The sequence below is a fragment of the Diceros bicornis genome, chromosome 33, assembly GCF_020826845.1.
Source record: "Diceros bicornis minor isolate mBicDic1 chromosome 33, mDicBic1.mat.cur, whole genome shotgun sequence".
Lineage (NCBI taxonomy): Eukaryota > Metazoa > Chordata > Mammalia > Perissodactyla > Rhinocerotidae > Diceros > Diceros bicornis.
In genome coordinates, this window is record NC_080772.1 from 22,330,155 (window position 1) to 22,347,037 (window position 16,883).

The window sequence follows — 16,883 nt, forward strand, 5'->3', positions numbered from 1 at the left end:
GCGTATACCTATAATACATGATTAGTACAATATTTTTCCACTTTTTGCTTAAAAGCACAAAAACTCCCAAACAATTGAACATAAAACACAACTTTAACTCAGATGTTTCAAATCATATAACATCAAGAGGAAAGTCATACTTTCAGGTCTTAACTATGAGAACTATTTCAAATTATTGAACAGGACATTATATTTTTTTTTTTTTTTTTTTTTTTTTGTGAGGCGATCAGCCCTGAGCTCACATCTGCCAATCCTCCTCTTTTTTTTGCTGAGGAAGACGGCCCTGGGCTAACATCGGTGGCCATCTTCCTCCACTTTTTTTATATGGGACGCCGCCACAGCATGGCTTGCCAAGCAGTGCGTCGGTGCGCGCCCGGGATCCGAACCAGCGAACCCCGGGCCGCCGCAGCGGAGCGCGCGCACCCAACCGCTTGCGCCACGGGGCCGGCCCCTGAACAGGACATTATATTTTTATTTTATAATATGCAAGGTAAAAGTCTTCCCCAATTATTAAGTTGATGGTGCTAAAATTAACATCTAGACCACAGAAGAATAATTTATAAATTAACTCATTAACTTCTACATATACTTCAGACAAGCTCATGTTTTCTTTCTTTGTTTAAAGGGTTCTGCCTCCAGTACAATGACTCTTAACTAATGAAACTCTTTAACAAGTAATTTCATTTTCCAAAGTCATTTTAAGAGGGTCAGCAGTATCATGTCAAGACCCCCTTAAAATGACATTTAGCTCTTATAACTTATAATATAAACATTAACTAACCTAATTATTCTTTGCAACTATTCATTCTGCTTATTATTCACTCAGATACATCTTCAGTTTTCTAAAACCGATGCTTAAAATTAAAGTCAATCTTAAGATATCCTTTTGTTATTCTAATTCAATTTAATAAAATGCTTCAAAAAGTACAATTAATCATAAGTTAAACAAGTACAAATTTAGATTTATAGTTTAATAATTTTTCATCCATACTAAATGTAAAAAAATTCCTAAGACAATTAAAATAGATATATAGAAAAGGATATATCATCAGTTTAAAAATTGCTAAGCTACAGGTAGGTACACATACACAATTGATATGTATGATATGGTGAAAAATAACAAACCCAACAAATTCACAGATCTCATGTGACCATCCTTTCAACTTTGTCTCTCATCTACCATGGTCAGAGCCAATACAATAAAGCAACTATCATAAAACAGTAACTCTCCAAAGAGTAGTATTCTTGCCCAGAGACAAACCTAGAAGAAAAACTAATCTCATATACATAGCTGAATGTACAAGGCTTGAATTTGGAAGAGGACTAAAGATACCAAATTTGGAGTCATTAACATAAAAATAGCATTCAAAATCCATAGAAATAGTTAAGATTTTTTAGGCGGAAGACATAAAGAACAGAGAGCTGGGAGTCTGGAACTAAGCCCTAAGAAGCTCCCACATTTAAAAATTATGTAGAAAAGTAACTGGCCACGGAGAATGAGAAGAAACTACCTCCGAGGGAGGAGGAAGACCAGCAAAGACAAGTACTACAGAATCCGAGAGACTGTTCCAAGAAGGAGAGAGCGGCCGACACTGTTCAATGCTACTGAGAATTACACAGTTTCTACTTGATTACGCAAGCAGAAAGTGCTGATGACCTTCTTAAGAACAGTTTCATTGGAAAGATAAAGACATAAATCAGACTGGAGAAAGTCAAAGTGCTGACAAGTGAATAGGAAATAAGGACTTCAACGCAGCATGTGCAAATGACTGCGATCATTACTATCTTGCACTAAAATGTTTCTTCCCTCCAGACTGTGAGCTTCTTGAGGGCAAGGGCAAGGTTTCATCCACCTTTGATTAAGACAACCTGCTGCTGGACTAGCAGTTTTTTAAACAACGCTCCTAGAGAAGCTCTGGGGCTTTAATTAGGGTGCTCAGCCAAAAAACTCACACAATATTAATAGTCTTTAATAGAATTACAGGAGAGGAAAAGAAATAAGTTACTGGGCAGAAACTAATCTTCCTTAAACAGAGATAAAAGGCTCAGGGATAACTCTCCACCAAAACCGGAACATGCCAACCTGATAACCAATCAGTCCCTCAAAATAACAGGCCCCAACACACTATGAGGAGAGTTTTAACTGTTTTTCTCCCAATAATGTAGATATTTTTGCCCTAAATGTTTCTCTTCCTTCTCCTTGAAATGAGAACAGTTACTGAAGCCTACTGTATACACCAGAATAGCCGTACAGGATTGCCACATATTATCAGTTTATTTTTCACAATAAACCAGTTTGAGAGGAACCATCCACCTTCCTTAACAAAATAAAACATATACCCTGCAAATATTAACAGTAGAGGGAAAAAACCCACTTAGAGCGAGGGAATAGGGCTGTGAACTCCTCTCAGACACTCACCTTCTCCCTGGGTTTTTCTCCCTAATTAATGCTGCAATGACCACTCTGACCGATACAAAATGAGCCTGGAACCCTTCTTCCCTTCATATCTCTGAGCATGGCGCAGACAAGCCTGTATAATACTTACCTCAAGACTATGGGGTGACAAAAGGGAGTGAACCAAAAGTAACATTAAAATTATATGATCTGTCTACATAGCACAGAGGCAGTCTTTAACCCCCAATACCTAGCAGGACCCTCAAAACCAGCCTCACAGGGACCAGCACAAACCTTCTGTCCACCAAAGGCCCCCTTCTGAGTTTGCTTCCTCTCTGAGGACGGGCCTCTTCCCAAATGACTGTCATTGTCAATTCCCACCTCCTACAGGGAGGCCACATCTTTCAACAGTATATGACCACATTGAGATAATCATCATTTCAACATAGTAAAGAGAACACTCATTTTTTTTTTAATGCACACAATGAAGGAGGGTAGGAGAGTGTCTTCTTAAAAAGGAAGATGTTATATAACACCATTTTATAACCAAGAAGAGGTAACACAATTTGTCTAAAGTTAAAGAACATGTGATGCAGCTGATGTCAAACCCATGTCTGCCTGACTCCAAGAGCCATGTTCTTACTACTCTGCCCACTAGGCAACACCAATCCATCAAAAAAACAAAGGAGCAAGCACCAAAAGAATATTTATTTTTAAGTTGAAAACAGCTCACATGTCTGTATAATATGTGCTCATGGCTGTAATTCTGTATCACAGAAAGGCTTTTTTCTTTGAGTAACATTACAATTTTATATGTAATTAACTGTAGCAATATTTTACAGAGTTCTAGAAAGAATATGGTATTCCAAAAACGAGCACTAAACTACTAGGAGAAAAGCTTTGCAGCTTACTGGGCTGGAAAAGGGAGAGCTTATCCTTGGAGTACAGTTAGTACCTAGTCGAATTTTTATTGTCTCTGGATGATTTCACTGAGTCAACCCATGGATCCAAGTGTCACTCAGAGGAAATGTTATCAAAAAAGATACTTCATCAAAAATGTGCTTCATTGTGTGGACCTACATAGAGTTTCCCTTTTTGTTAAAAAATTTTAAGTGCACTTTTTCATTTTACTACGTGTCTAGGTTCTGACAAAAACATTGAAGAATATTGGAGAAAATTGGATTCTATGGCAAGAGTACCATTTTGAATAAAAACTTAGATCTGGAAGAAACTTGGAAATAATCTATTTTAATTACTCAGTTTGACAAAGATGGAAAACTGAGGCTCAAAGAGATTAGTACCTCTATAGTGCTTCTCCTGTTCATCTTGTGACTAACGGGAGTTTCCCGGAATCCAGAAATAAATATTACCCCCAAATCGCTGGCCTTACCATCATATCTTAACTGCTATGGAAATCATCATCAAATATGTGTCAACCTTCCCATCACAGAAGTACGTTATGTACAAAAAAAGGCACCAGAGAGGCTTGTAACTTAGTCGTGAATCTAGAATTTATTTATAAAATATCTAACAATACAAATATAAATAGAACTTGAAAGATCTGGAGATGAGCATTCTAACATCCTAAACACACAGAATAACGACGAGAACCATCTTTTGTTAAGCATCAGGTATCAGTTACTCTGCTACAAATTTTACATGCATTATTTTTAATATTTCCCATAAATAGCCATCTGTCAATGCCATCTTGCAGATGAGGAAACTGAAAGTCAGAGAAGTGATTTACTCAAGTTAAAGCAAGAAGAACCGCTAGTGAAATCTAGGTCTTTCTGAATTCAAGACCTGCGCTCTCCCCCTGTTGTTTCCATCACAGCTCCTTCTGCCAGGCTCCACGCCTCTGCACTGCTTCCTCCACCTATCTCCTTATCTCCCCCAGAAAAAAGGATCTGATATCAACAAGATGCTTTCTAACATCCTGTTATTACGGAAACAGCCACGGGCATCAATTCACCTAAAGATACAACCCAACGAATTGCCCTAAAATGTTTCACTAACAAGATTATTCAATTATTGGCTTGTTGTGCCTACATAAGAAAATGGAAGAAATACTACGCTACCATAGGATAAAAGACAGAAGTGAAGAAAAAAATTTAAAAGGCTGTGACAAAATGTGGACTTTGTCTAACACAAGGAATTGCATTAAAAAAGAAAATAAAACAATTCTAAAACCTAAGGTAGGAGATAGCTAGCAACACAACCTATTACCGCTGAATTTTTCCTCAAACTGGGATTTCCAAAGACCAGGAACGTATATAAATGTTCATGAAATATCCATTAAGTTTTCTATTATCATATTTTCATTCTGATGACAATCTAAAATTACTTAACATATGGATACACTAAATCATATAGATGACCACTATACAGTTGCCATTTAATTTCAGTACTTGCATTTGTGCCTACAATTGGATTACAGGCTAGTATTATTTTAACGTCTTCGTATCCAGTCTTGAGGGACAAGTTTTCTGTAAGTTCAAGAAAAGAAAAATAACGGGGGAAATGTGAAATCTCTTCATATAGCTAATAGCAGTATATGCTGAACTCAGTGGAACCTGAGCTCAGCAGATTGTAAACAACAACTGTTATAGCCAGACAACACTGCATGGTGCTGTTAATTTAAATCTTGTTCATTTGCTAGTTTTGTTTATATTAGTTAGTAAATCTGGTTTTGTTTCACAGGTCCTAATGAAACTAAAATGTTTCTGCAGTGAAAAGGAATCTAGTAACATATACTAAAATACGTGTTTTTTTCATAAGGGTCATTATGCCAGTTAATTTTCCCCATTATTTACATAACAAATATGACTATAAAATGTGGATTAAAAATGATTCATGTACAGCTTTTGGTTTTAGAAAACTGCTGACAAATCAAAATAAGGCCCTACGGCCGGCCCCGTGGCTTGGTGGTTAAGCGCGCGTGCTCCGATGCTGGTGGCCCGGGTTCGGATCCCGGGCGCGCACCGAGGCACCACTTCTCCGTCCATCCTGAGGCCGAGTCCCACATACAGCAACTAGAAGGATGTGCAGCTATGACATACAACTATCTACTGGGGCTTTGGGGGGAAAAAATAAATAAATAAAATCTTTAAAAAAAAAAAAAGGCCCTACCAGTGGTTTCCAAAGTGTGTCTTGACTGTAGTTCGAGAACAAAGTTTTTCCAGGTTTAAACCTAAATGAGAAAAATGTAGTGCTTTATTTTTCTATACAGCTAAATTTCATTAAATTTGAGGATCCTCCTTTATTATTAGATCAGAAACTTATTATTTTGTGGGGTTAAATTTTCTATTTTCTGAAATGGTGGTGATAGTAGATGATCATTTTTTTTCATGTAATAACAACAAAATTCAAAATTTGGCAATCCTATGTCAGTTCCCTAGATTTGGGGGAAAAATTTTAATAGTATATATTAAAATTTTGTGTGTGTGTGTGTGTATATATATATATATATACAAAATATATAAAAGTGTGTGTGTGTATATATATATACACACACACATACACACACACAGACATAGGTATTCCCCTCTGGCACCATGGGGAAAATTAATTTTGGGCATGAACCCCCAATCAAGAAGTTCTTGTTTCTACCCAAAGAAACTTAACACTCCTCTCTCTCTTGCAGGTCTAGACAAGAGTGCTCCAGCAGTCAAGCCACAACTACAGCATGGAGACAGGAAGAGAGGAGCTATCACCAGGTCCCTATATACTTAGAAGCAGACATTTTGCTGAACATCCTAGAATAAACCACAGCCTAATAAAGTTAATAATAATGATGACAAGTAATATATAAAGAACAGAAACTGTGGAAGACTAATGACAAGCAATAAACTCTCTGCTACTCCTTCCACTGAGAAATTAAGTCTAATTGCCCTCCCCTTGAAACTGGGGCTGCCTTAGTGATTGGCTTGACCAACAGACTGTGGCAGAAGTGATATTCTGGAACTTCTGAGCCTTGAAGCTTCAGCCTGGGATTCTGGGACCCTTTATCTTAAAGTCCTAAGCAGCTACAGATGTCTGACTGCCTTGAAGCCACCATACTCTGAGGAAGTCCAACCTAGCATGTGGAGAAGCCATGTGAAAGAAAGGAATGGGATGCCCAGCCAGCCCCAAGCTGTGCTAGCCCCTAACAGTTCTCGGTCATCCCACCTGAGACTCCACATCATGGAGTGGAGACAAGCAGCCCTGCTATGCCCAGTCCAAATTCCTAACCCACAGAATTACGAGATATAATATGTTGTTGTTTTAAGAAATAGACAACCAGAATAAAAACTAATAGCTTTTCATAAATAGTAATAAAGATCTTAAAGCAAAAAAGAAATGCCTCACGTAGACTAGCTGGAAACCAGAATGGCATCAGACACGAAAGAGAAATATAATGCATAAAGATAAATATAAATCCATCCATTCATTTATTTATCCAACAAATATTTATAATACCAGGACCCATAAACAGGGATATATACAGTCTCTGGAGATGGTTTAAAAAAAAAAAAAAATCCTGACTTCAAAGAACTTACAGACCAGAAAGTACTATGTATCATAGTGTCCTCTTGTATACTTTTTAATGTTTTTCACAAAAAATAGCATAACTAACAATTCAGATCAAATTCAAACGCAGACTGATCTCACAGAGTGACCCAGGGTAGGGTGTGAGTTCGTCTATGAGAAGCAAGTGAAGATTGAATCAAAATCCCACAAAAGGTCATTTGTAGTTTGTAGTATCTAATCATGCTTTAGTTAACTACAGTATATAATAAAATGTTTGGGTTCTTATTTCAGACTATAAATTCAAGGCATGCGTAACTAATCTTTTTTATTTTTTCTTCATAAAGTATCAGGTTAAAGAACCTTTTAAAGATATTATTACAAATGTGCTGAGTAGACCTTTTCTACTTTACTGCAGTCAAGATTCTGGGACCCAGAATGGGCAAAAGCAAGTAAGGCAGTAGTAAGCCGCTGTTTTAACAAGATTTATTTCTGTCTAGGTGTGCTACAGTTTAAACAAACACACTTACTATTCCAGTGACTAAAATAATTTTAACTGCTTCTTTTATTAAAGCATAGACAATTTAACCTTTCATAATATTATTCTCAGGGTTCCAAAATTATTCACACTTTTTCTATTTGCAGTATTTCTCTATTCAAATTTCACATGAAGCCAAAAGAACACAAATAGAGAAAGTTATTCCACCACATATTTTTAAACACGGGAAAATGTTTGATCTCACATTGTAAAAGAATAAAACAGTAAATAAGTACGTTCACGGCCTCTTGGGCCAAAGGCCATAGTATGTCTTCAAATCTTCAGCACCGAGCACAATGCCTCTGCAGAAGGCACTTAGCAAATGCATGTTGACTGATAAAAAAATAACTGGGAAATAAATGTGTTAAGTGTAGCCAATAAAAATAAGCAACGCTTTTTTCTGTCTTAGTAAATACTTGAGGCAAAGAAAAAAGGGATAACGTTTTCAAAAGCAATCACAAACAAACAAACATACCTTCTCATTTTCTCCTCAAAACACTAAAAGAGGAACGGTGGTGGGGGTATCTTAACAAATTTTACGTGCTCTAAACGTCAAAATAGTAAAGGTTAAGTGACAATAAAACAGTAACCTAGATTATAAACAGCCTTGTGTTTATCTTTTCTCTCATAATTGAAATTTTAGCACATTACACGAAAATTTGTCAGAATTTTTTTAAAACATGACACAAAAGAGAAAAAAATTCTCATTCCTAAGAAGTAATTCATCAATATTTTAGCCAAAATATACCCTGAAGCCAAAACAGAATACTGAACAAGAACATAATTAGGAACTTAAAAATGATAATAGTAACATACCATTATAAAAAGTAACAATATCTGGGAGGAAGATACTCAAGAATATCTGACTTAACAGGTAGCTCCTTGTTCCCCTCTTCTAGGCTGGTCTGGAGGCCGGCATGGCATTGAGAGCGCGTCAGGAGACCTGGCCCTCTTCTTGGATCTCCCTACGAGACTCAAGGCCAATTACTTAACATCTCTCGGTTGTTTCAGTTTCCTCAATGATACAAAGAAAGAGTGGCACAATTATCTCCAAACACCACTTTAGCTCTAAAAAATTCCACCATCCTCAAAAAAGAGCCATTAGTCTCAACAAATAGGGTTTAAAGGCACCCACATCTTCCATCTGCTTAATTAAGGCACAATTATTTCCCTCAACACTTTACAAGTTTCAAACACCGACAGATAGATGGCTTTTATTTTATCTTCACAACAGTTCTGTGAGGTAGACTGAGTCTGTAATTATTACATGCATTAGGCAAATGTCAAAAGGGAGGCTCAGTGAGGTTATGTGATTTGATTAAAGTCACTCAGGCAAAAAAAGCCTAGAAATCAGGTCTTCTGACTCCTAGTTCAGCGCTCAAATTCCCGAAAAAGCCATTTTTACATCCACAAAAACTACCAAATAAATTATATATCAGTAAGAAAGATAAAAAAAATATGGTGTTATTGTTTCTACATTGTTTCTTTCGCAATGTTGTATGTCTTAAATTCCCTCAGATGATACAATTTTAGGCCTTTATGTCTCAAAATTATTTTCAAGATTCCTGGAATAAGAAAATCCCAGTGGCCCAAACATGTTATAAACATATTACTATATATCAGTGTTTCCTAAATTGATGTATACTCCTTGACAAAACAGGGTCCATACTAAAATAAGTTTCAGAATATCTGTAGATTAACAATGCACATGAGCTTTTTAATTTAATATAGCATTTCACAAATTTGTTGATCAATATATATTTCAGACTTTCTAAAAATACCAATTGACATTCTAAAGCACTTTTGTTCCAACGAGCCCATCTTGGAAAATACTTCTGTACATTTTTAAAATATAATCATTTGTTAAATAAAATGCAAAAAGTTTTTCCTTACTTCCTGAGCATACATATTTTCATATTTTCTGTGAAGGTGAAGTATCTTACAATTTGTACATTTAATGTGACAGTGTTTCTTTTTATTTTTCCCAAAAAGTTGCTAATCCAATATTGTACTTTACAATCAATATCCACACGGAATAGAGGAACTATGGTAAAAATCTTTTCAAAATCTTAAAGTTTACTCTCAGTGACACAAATGACATCATATTAAAAGCTTTCCTCCAGTAGTCAAGCCAAATCAGAGACCCAGCACTGATACTGAAGAACCCGAGAGGAGACCTCAACTCAGAGGGATGTGTACACTTTGAACACGTATTAGCAAAAAAACAGGCAATTGGGGGACAACGTTCATTAGAGAAATAGCATTTGAAACAATCTTAAACCATTATAGGGATTTTTGTCTAAAATTGGGAGCAAACATTTACAGGTAAACGGTAAGTCAAATTATTTAATCATTGAGCCCAGTTAACCTAACAGTAACATGAAAGTAACTATAAGCGTGGTTTTTGTCCTATTTATAAAATAGCAAACTCTGAGGCAAAGGTTAATTAGCTAATTCGAATTTATCTGCTGCTCACGATTTTATGATACTTGATGAATTTATTTAAGACCCAAAGGACTTAGACATTTCTAACCCTTTCTCCAGACAACTATGAGTTCCTTAATGCAAATTAACCAAACACACTTTCTTTTTACTTCCATCTAATAATGTTTAGCAAGTCCAAAAATACTTTCAAATGCTTTTGAAAATGTAAGGCAGCTTAGAAACTTGAGCTGTTTTTAGTAACGGTATTTTAAAAGTGGTATAACTTACCACTTCAGGCAAAGAGGTATGACTTGTCACTGGTAATAGGGGTAACATGGGAGACTGAAAAGAGCTATCTTGAGAAAATAAGATATTGTGGGTTCTAGTCTCAAACCTCACCCTTCCCCTCACATATAAGAAATTTAATGTTTATGTAATTCACAAATCAAATTTCTGTTTAAAAATGAAAGAAATTATAGCAGAGTAAGTCGTGTATATGTTTTTAAAGGTACGTCAAAAAAAATTTTTTTAGGGATAGAAGCAGTCAGCGAAGACTTTAGATATTTCAGTTCTTCCTAGTCCTTAAATGTTTACACAGGTCTCTCTGCCCTCTCTCTCATATCCATTTTAGAATTTAGAAGGTAATTCTGTTAACTAGGCCATAAACAGTTCTCAGATACAGAGTAAATCTCAAAAGCCACTTCCTTGCCCACAAATCATATTTTAACATAAAGCATGGAATACCACAAAAAGATTCACAAAAAGGTATCAAAGTATAGTATGCTTCACCAACCTATAGCTATCCTATTTTCGGCTGTGGAATAAAAGTCACCTTTCTGAAAATGAGTTTAGACTCCAAGTGCTAGATTAAGGAATAATACAAGTCTAAAACCACTTAAGAAATAATAAAAAACAGCATTTTTTGGAAAGTCACATTAAAAAGATGAAACCACCCAAACCCCAGGACATAATAAGCCTCTATGAGGGAAATAACTGAAGAAATATGCACTTTGCAGACTGTTAAAATGGAACAAAAACCCTCTAATATTTATTTACCTTCAGTTCATTTCAAGTAAAACACTGGCGAGGGTCTTGAAATGCTCTTTAAATATGGAACCAAACAGCATTTATTTCCTAAAGGTAAAATATAATTAAAAAAAATAAGTCTAATGGAAAAGATTGACATTTAAGCATTCTGAAACTGGTTTTCATCAATAGTTAAGCTTTTTTAAGAATATTAAAATTGTATTGTTATATGTGTGAAGAAGAACCACTGTTTTTCTCAGCTGTAATCAATGACACGCCTTCTAACTTTGAGAATTTAACCATTTCCCACTGATATGTTCCCTTTGGGCAGACTACAGAAATGTAGTTTGATCTGTAATCAGTGCTCTCAGAGGACATTTCCTTCAAGTCCTTCAATTTGGATCAACTCCTCTTATCCAAAAGGAGGGCAGAAATGATAAACCCTAGGGGGACTGATACCACTCACTCCTACACATCGGAGCCTTTTCATTGGAATGCCCAGATCTCCAACATGTTCAACAAAATGCTGGTGGGTGAATAAGTTTTGGAGTGCTAAGGAAGACAACGCATTGTGCCTCACAGTCTTGTCTTGATTATCTCTTACAGAAATCAGGTAAGATATTTGATTTAAAGGGTTGGTCATCTAGCTTGTTGATAATACAAAAGTCCTCCCATCTGTGATTTCTTCCTCTTTTATTTTGGCTATTTTTTTGGGCATTCAACACCTCTAAGGAAAAAAAGGGTTGAGAAAATGAGGTAGAATTCCCATCTATGAATTTCATTCCCAGTAAAAGCACTCAGAAAACAAAACAAATAGAATAAACTCTTAGAGACCTAAAAAAATACACTCAAACAGTAAAAGTGGTCATGTAAGGATGGTGCCATTATGGGTAAATTCTTTAACGTCCACACATTCTAAATTATAACCATATTATCAATAGTTATATTTAAACCAAAACAATGAAAGAATTGTTGAGACAGTAAGTTAAAACTAATGATTTCAAATATTTTAACTATCCTGGGTTTATTTTCTATAAGACAAAAGGGAAGCTGCCTATATAGCTTGACAATGCAAACCAATACAAAAATATCTCATAATTATTCCCTTCTTCGTTGTCTGTGTGAAGGAAGGGAAAGGAATAAAGGAAATGAAAGCCATGAGTACACACTCACAAACCAAAACCACAAGAAAAATAATCTAAAACCAGACTATAAGAGGCAGGAGAAGAGTAAGATTCTCTACATAAGAAGTGATTTTGCAACACTAATAGGGTAAACCCACATTCCTGCCACAAGCCTTGTGCTTTCAAACAGGCCACACAGCTGGCAGTCTTGAAAGCTTTCCAGATAGGAACCAAGATAGTAAGAGAAATCAGTAGGTCTCAGTCCTGAACTGAGCCCTGCTCTGATTCTGATGAGACAATGCCCTGCTGGGGTATAACATCGTGGCGGCCAGAAACTCAGCTAAATAGATGATTATAACTTTTATAGAAAAATCCTAAAGAAACATTGCTTTGAATGTGGGCCTCTTTAGTTAATAATGAACTGTCCAAAGTATTGAAAAGTACAGACATGCCTTCTAGGGAAAGTCACACAAGTGACGTATAGAATCATGCTGGAGAATGCAGTACCACCTTCAGAAATAATCCAGAGATATGCCCAAAGTCAAATCTGCTCTGGGTTAACTATGCTTGTGTGAATACGAGTCCAGTTTCCTCTCGAAGTCAACATACCATGTGGTTGAAAAGAAGGTCTTATTAGATTTGGAGACTGAACTTGGTTTACAAGGGCTCAAGGGTTGTTTAAGGATCTGTTTTAAAGGCAACGTGTTTTCACCAAGCCCTGGGAGTGTTCCCTACGAAACCACCTTGACCATCTCCAAGAAGCTAGAACCTTCTGACACAAATCCCAAACACTTCATCTCAATCCCCACAGAAGCCTTTAAAGAGCACCCTGGTTTTGTTTTCAGAACATTCAAGAAATTACTCATCCAAAAGAGATTTGAGTAGGCACCTGAGGAGCTGGCTGTGCTACGTCCATTTTCCTCCTCACAGAGGAAGTAGTCTTACTAAGCTATTCTTAACCAAACAGGAAGTAAAACAGCCTTCTTTCCTATGAGGTTTGAAGTTTCCTATTGTTGTACCAGGAATCTTTTTTCTTTTAGCTAGAATATACTTTATAAATTCGATTCCTAGATTATGCTTTCCTCTAAGTTATAAAATATAGCTTTGAGGGGAGGTAATGACCAAGTGAATAAATCTATCTGTAAACTACCAATAAGTTATCTATTCCACCACATCACCTAAATATAGCGGTAAGAAAATCATCATGTTTTCCATTAAATCTAGGTACACTGATAACAATATTTTTAGCATTTAAGCACTTTAGCACTTTTAGTTCTTACTGAAATTTGCTTCTTTCAACAAAGCCATTAGGCCTCTAAGTCTCAATCAAGACTATTAATATGAGTTCATTCCTATTATAAAGATTTACTGATATTTAAGATAAACAGTAGTGATTATTATAACACAAATGATACAGATAAATGTTATGAGCTTCCTTTTCACTTAGAAAACATTCATTCTAAGTACAGAAAACTGTAGATTTCAATAAGCAAGACATCAGTTATTATATGATTATAAGCAACACTGTAAGAACAATATGAGCATTTATTAGTATTATTCAAAATATTAACAGCTAGCTCCAATATTTGAATTTAAGTACAGTTTTTCCTCTAGTATCCTCATCCCTGAGAGGTATTAAGACATAGTAAAATTCATATAAATTTTGGAACCCAACAGATCATAGTACAAATATTGACATCTGCCATTTTCCATGTGTATGAACCTGGACAACTTAATTAACATCTCTCTGCCTTAGTTTCTCCACCCATAAAATAGTAATAATATATACCATGTTGAGTCTTTAAGAGAGTAAATAAGAAAACACGGAAGGGTCTGGCCCATAGTATGTGCTTGATAATTATAGCAATTATTATAACCATTATTGAAGTTGCAGAGATCAAGCAACTAACTCCTACTAATAGCCACAAAAGAGAAGTGCTCAGGACCTTCAGAAATAGCACAAAGAATTTGTATTAAAGATGTTTTCAGACTTGTACTTCTAGGTTCCACAAAGTCCAGATAGCATCTCTGTCATCAGGCTGTGTCATAAGACTCTTCTATTAGGTACTTTCTTGACGTTAGTTAGAGGCAAGCAGGTATTCCATCGCTACTTGAAATACTAGGACTGCCCATTACTGAGTCAGATTTAACTAATACATCAACTACTCAAACTATGCTAAACACTTTGGGAGGCTGCATCAAATTTTTCAACAGCTAGTCAGTGAGTATTTATTGAGTCCACTCTGTATACAACTGCATACTGGAAACTTGGCAGACACATCAATGATCAAACTTAATCCCTGCCCTCAAAGAGTTTACCATCAAAAGGAACAAAAAAGAAACTAAAGAAAAATGTAGGAAAATATAATATTTCTTAGTATAACGGTTGGCTAAAGATGGTTACGCAGAATGAACTGATGTTAATTAGAAAAGCTTCTTTGAGTCAGTCAGTTTTGCTATGTTTTAAAAACAAGAGAGAATATAATGGATGACTAATAGATAAGAGGCAGTTATAAATATAAATTACACTTTGGACATCAAATGTAGCAAAAGTAAGAAAGCCCATCAACATAGGATGAAACATTAAGTAATTTTCATAATGAAAAGCAAAATTATCTAGGGTAGGAAAAGAATAAAATTAGCCAACTTTGAAAAGGTTACTGATAGAATAATAATAGCCTAATCTGGAAATTTAATAAAATTTAAAAATGAATATTTGATACATTAACTTCTTTGCTAATTATTCAACCTGGGGGAAAAATCATTGCCTGGGGATACTTAATTTATTACCAGGACCAAGTTTCTTAAAAACAATGGGTTTTTGCTGATTATATGATTATAACGTTGTCTCACTCAATACTGCCTACCAAACTATCTTTAACCTTCCTGTCATTTGATGTGAGTCTATGGGTTTATAACTTTCTGATTTTCTACGAAAAAATAAAATGAATCCAAAAGGGCCAAAATTTAAAGTATAATATGTATATGTACACACAATTGTTTAAATATTACAAGGCAAGTTAACAGTATTCCCAGAGCAATCTTGATCTTCCGTGGGGATGAACACCTTCCCTGAGCAATTCAGGGTCCTGCTTCCTGGGCCCAGACCCTCCCTGCCCCCATGACTGGTCCCACATGCCACCTAACTAGCTCGACAACTATTTTCTCTCCCTCTCCAAATCTGTCTTAAATAATAAAGCATTCCATTTTTCAAGATGGACATGCATACGCCTAACATACACATTCTTAGAACAAAATATACCAAGTAAGCTGGTGATTATTCCACTGCAAATTTCTCTATCTTCTCCATCTTATCAATATATATGCTAACTCCAAAAGGATACACTCAGGTTTAGCTTGTCAACTTGTGTCCAAAATCTAGTGCAAACTTTCATTCACTTATTTCCAACGAATTTATCAAGCACCAGGTGCCAGAAGGTATAAAAAAGTTGTATTAATTAATATTACCTTTACCCTTATGGGATGTATTCTATAGATCAATAATCTCTAAAAGAAAATCAATACCCTCTCTTACTCATTCCAAGAAGATTTTGCTATCCCTGAACTTGCTCCATAGAGATGTTAGAACAGGTCTTCTGCTTCCAAACTGGCTCCGATCTGGAGCAGCTCTTTCTTTCTTTTTTTTTTTTTGTGAGGAAGATTGGCCCTAACTAACATCTGCCAATCCTTCTCTTTTTTGCTGAGGAAGACTGGCCCTGGGCTAACATCCATGCCCATCTTCCTCCACGTTATATGGGACACTGCCACAGCATGGCTTGACAAGCAGTGTGTAGATGCGCGCCCGGGATCCGAACCGGCGAACCCGAGCCGACGCAGCGGAGCGCGCGCACTTAATGGCTGATGCCACTGGGCCAGCCCCCTGGAGCAGCTCTTTCAAAGGAAGTCAGTTCCACTTTTCTTCCTTTAATGAAGTTATTAGTCACTCTGTTGTTTTTAGATTTTCCTTCTTAAGACTACAAAATAAACAAATGTTCATTTCGGAAAATAGAGAAAAGTATAAACAGGGAAATAATGTTCACTACCAACCCATACCCCTGAAGCGCCTTTTGTTAATAGTTTAGCTAATATTTTCATTTAGTTTATTTCTTTCAGGTGTTTTTCTATCCATATCTTTAAACATGATTAAATGTAATTCTATATAACAATTTACTACTCTGCTATTTTCCCTTACCATTATTGTTGTTGCTATTGTAAGAATGTATTATCATTTACTCAACCATTTCTTCCCTGTTAAACAGCACTGTTTCCATTGGTTCACTGTTTATAGAAACTGTGAATGATGGAAACCTCTATACACAAATCTTCATCTGGATACACAACTACTTCCTTGAAACAGAATATCAGGAGTGGCATTCCTAGGTCAAAAAATATGATTGATTGAGATTGTAAGGCTCCTGATACATGAAGCCAAAGTGATTTTCAGAAAATATCAATTTATACCACAAACAGTAGTAGTTCATGTAAGTTCAGTAGTTCATGAAAATGCTCTTTAATCACAACCTAATTAACAAAGGGCAGACTCTCATTCATTCCTTCATTTGACTAATTTGATAGCTAGAAAAATGGTATCTTACTGCAGTTTTCAGTTGTATTTTTTATGGAAGAATCTAATCTATTCTTCACAGAGGCTAAAATGAGACAGCTTTCCCGCAAAATCTCTGACACAGGTGGCTCATTAACTTGGTCTAGCATTCTGGTCTTTCTGGCCAAAGCTTAGTCACCTGTACCTCTTCGCCTCATAAACGGAGGCCATTACCACCAACATCCTAAGCAGCCCACTGCTCTCCCTGGGACACAGCCACCACTCTAGTGGCAGAGACACTCAAATGGAGCCACCAGAAAGGCAGCC

At 36.1% G+C, this 16,883-nt stretch overlaps 1 protein-coding gene across 13 annotated transcripts in view; it reads right to left on the minus strand.

Moving 5' to 3' along the window:
- NCOA2 (nuclear receptor coactivator 2) overlaps positions 1 to 16,883 on the minus strand; it is a 282,839-nt gene that overhangs the window by 194,699 nt on the left and 71,257 nt on the right. Inside the window, exons 1-2 of one of the 13 annotated variants that reach the window (XM_058528855.1) lie at positions 8,256 to 8,818; positions 5,525 to 5,585 (exon numbers count right to left, since the gene is read on the minus strand). The exons of the other annotated variants lie outside the window; for them this stretch is intronic. The gene's annotated coding sequence lies outside the window, so the exon portion shown is untranslated. Of the gene's footprint in view, positions 1 to 5,524; positions 5,586 to 8,255; positions 8,819 to 16,883 lie in introns of those variants that run through there. 13 annotated transcript variants of the gene reach the window in all.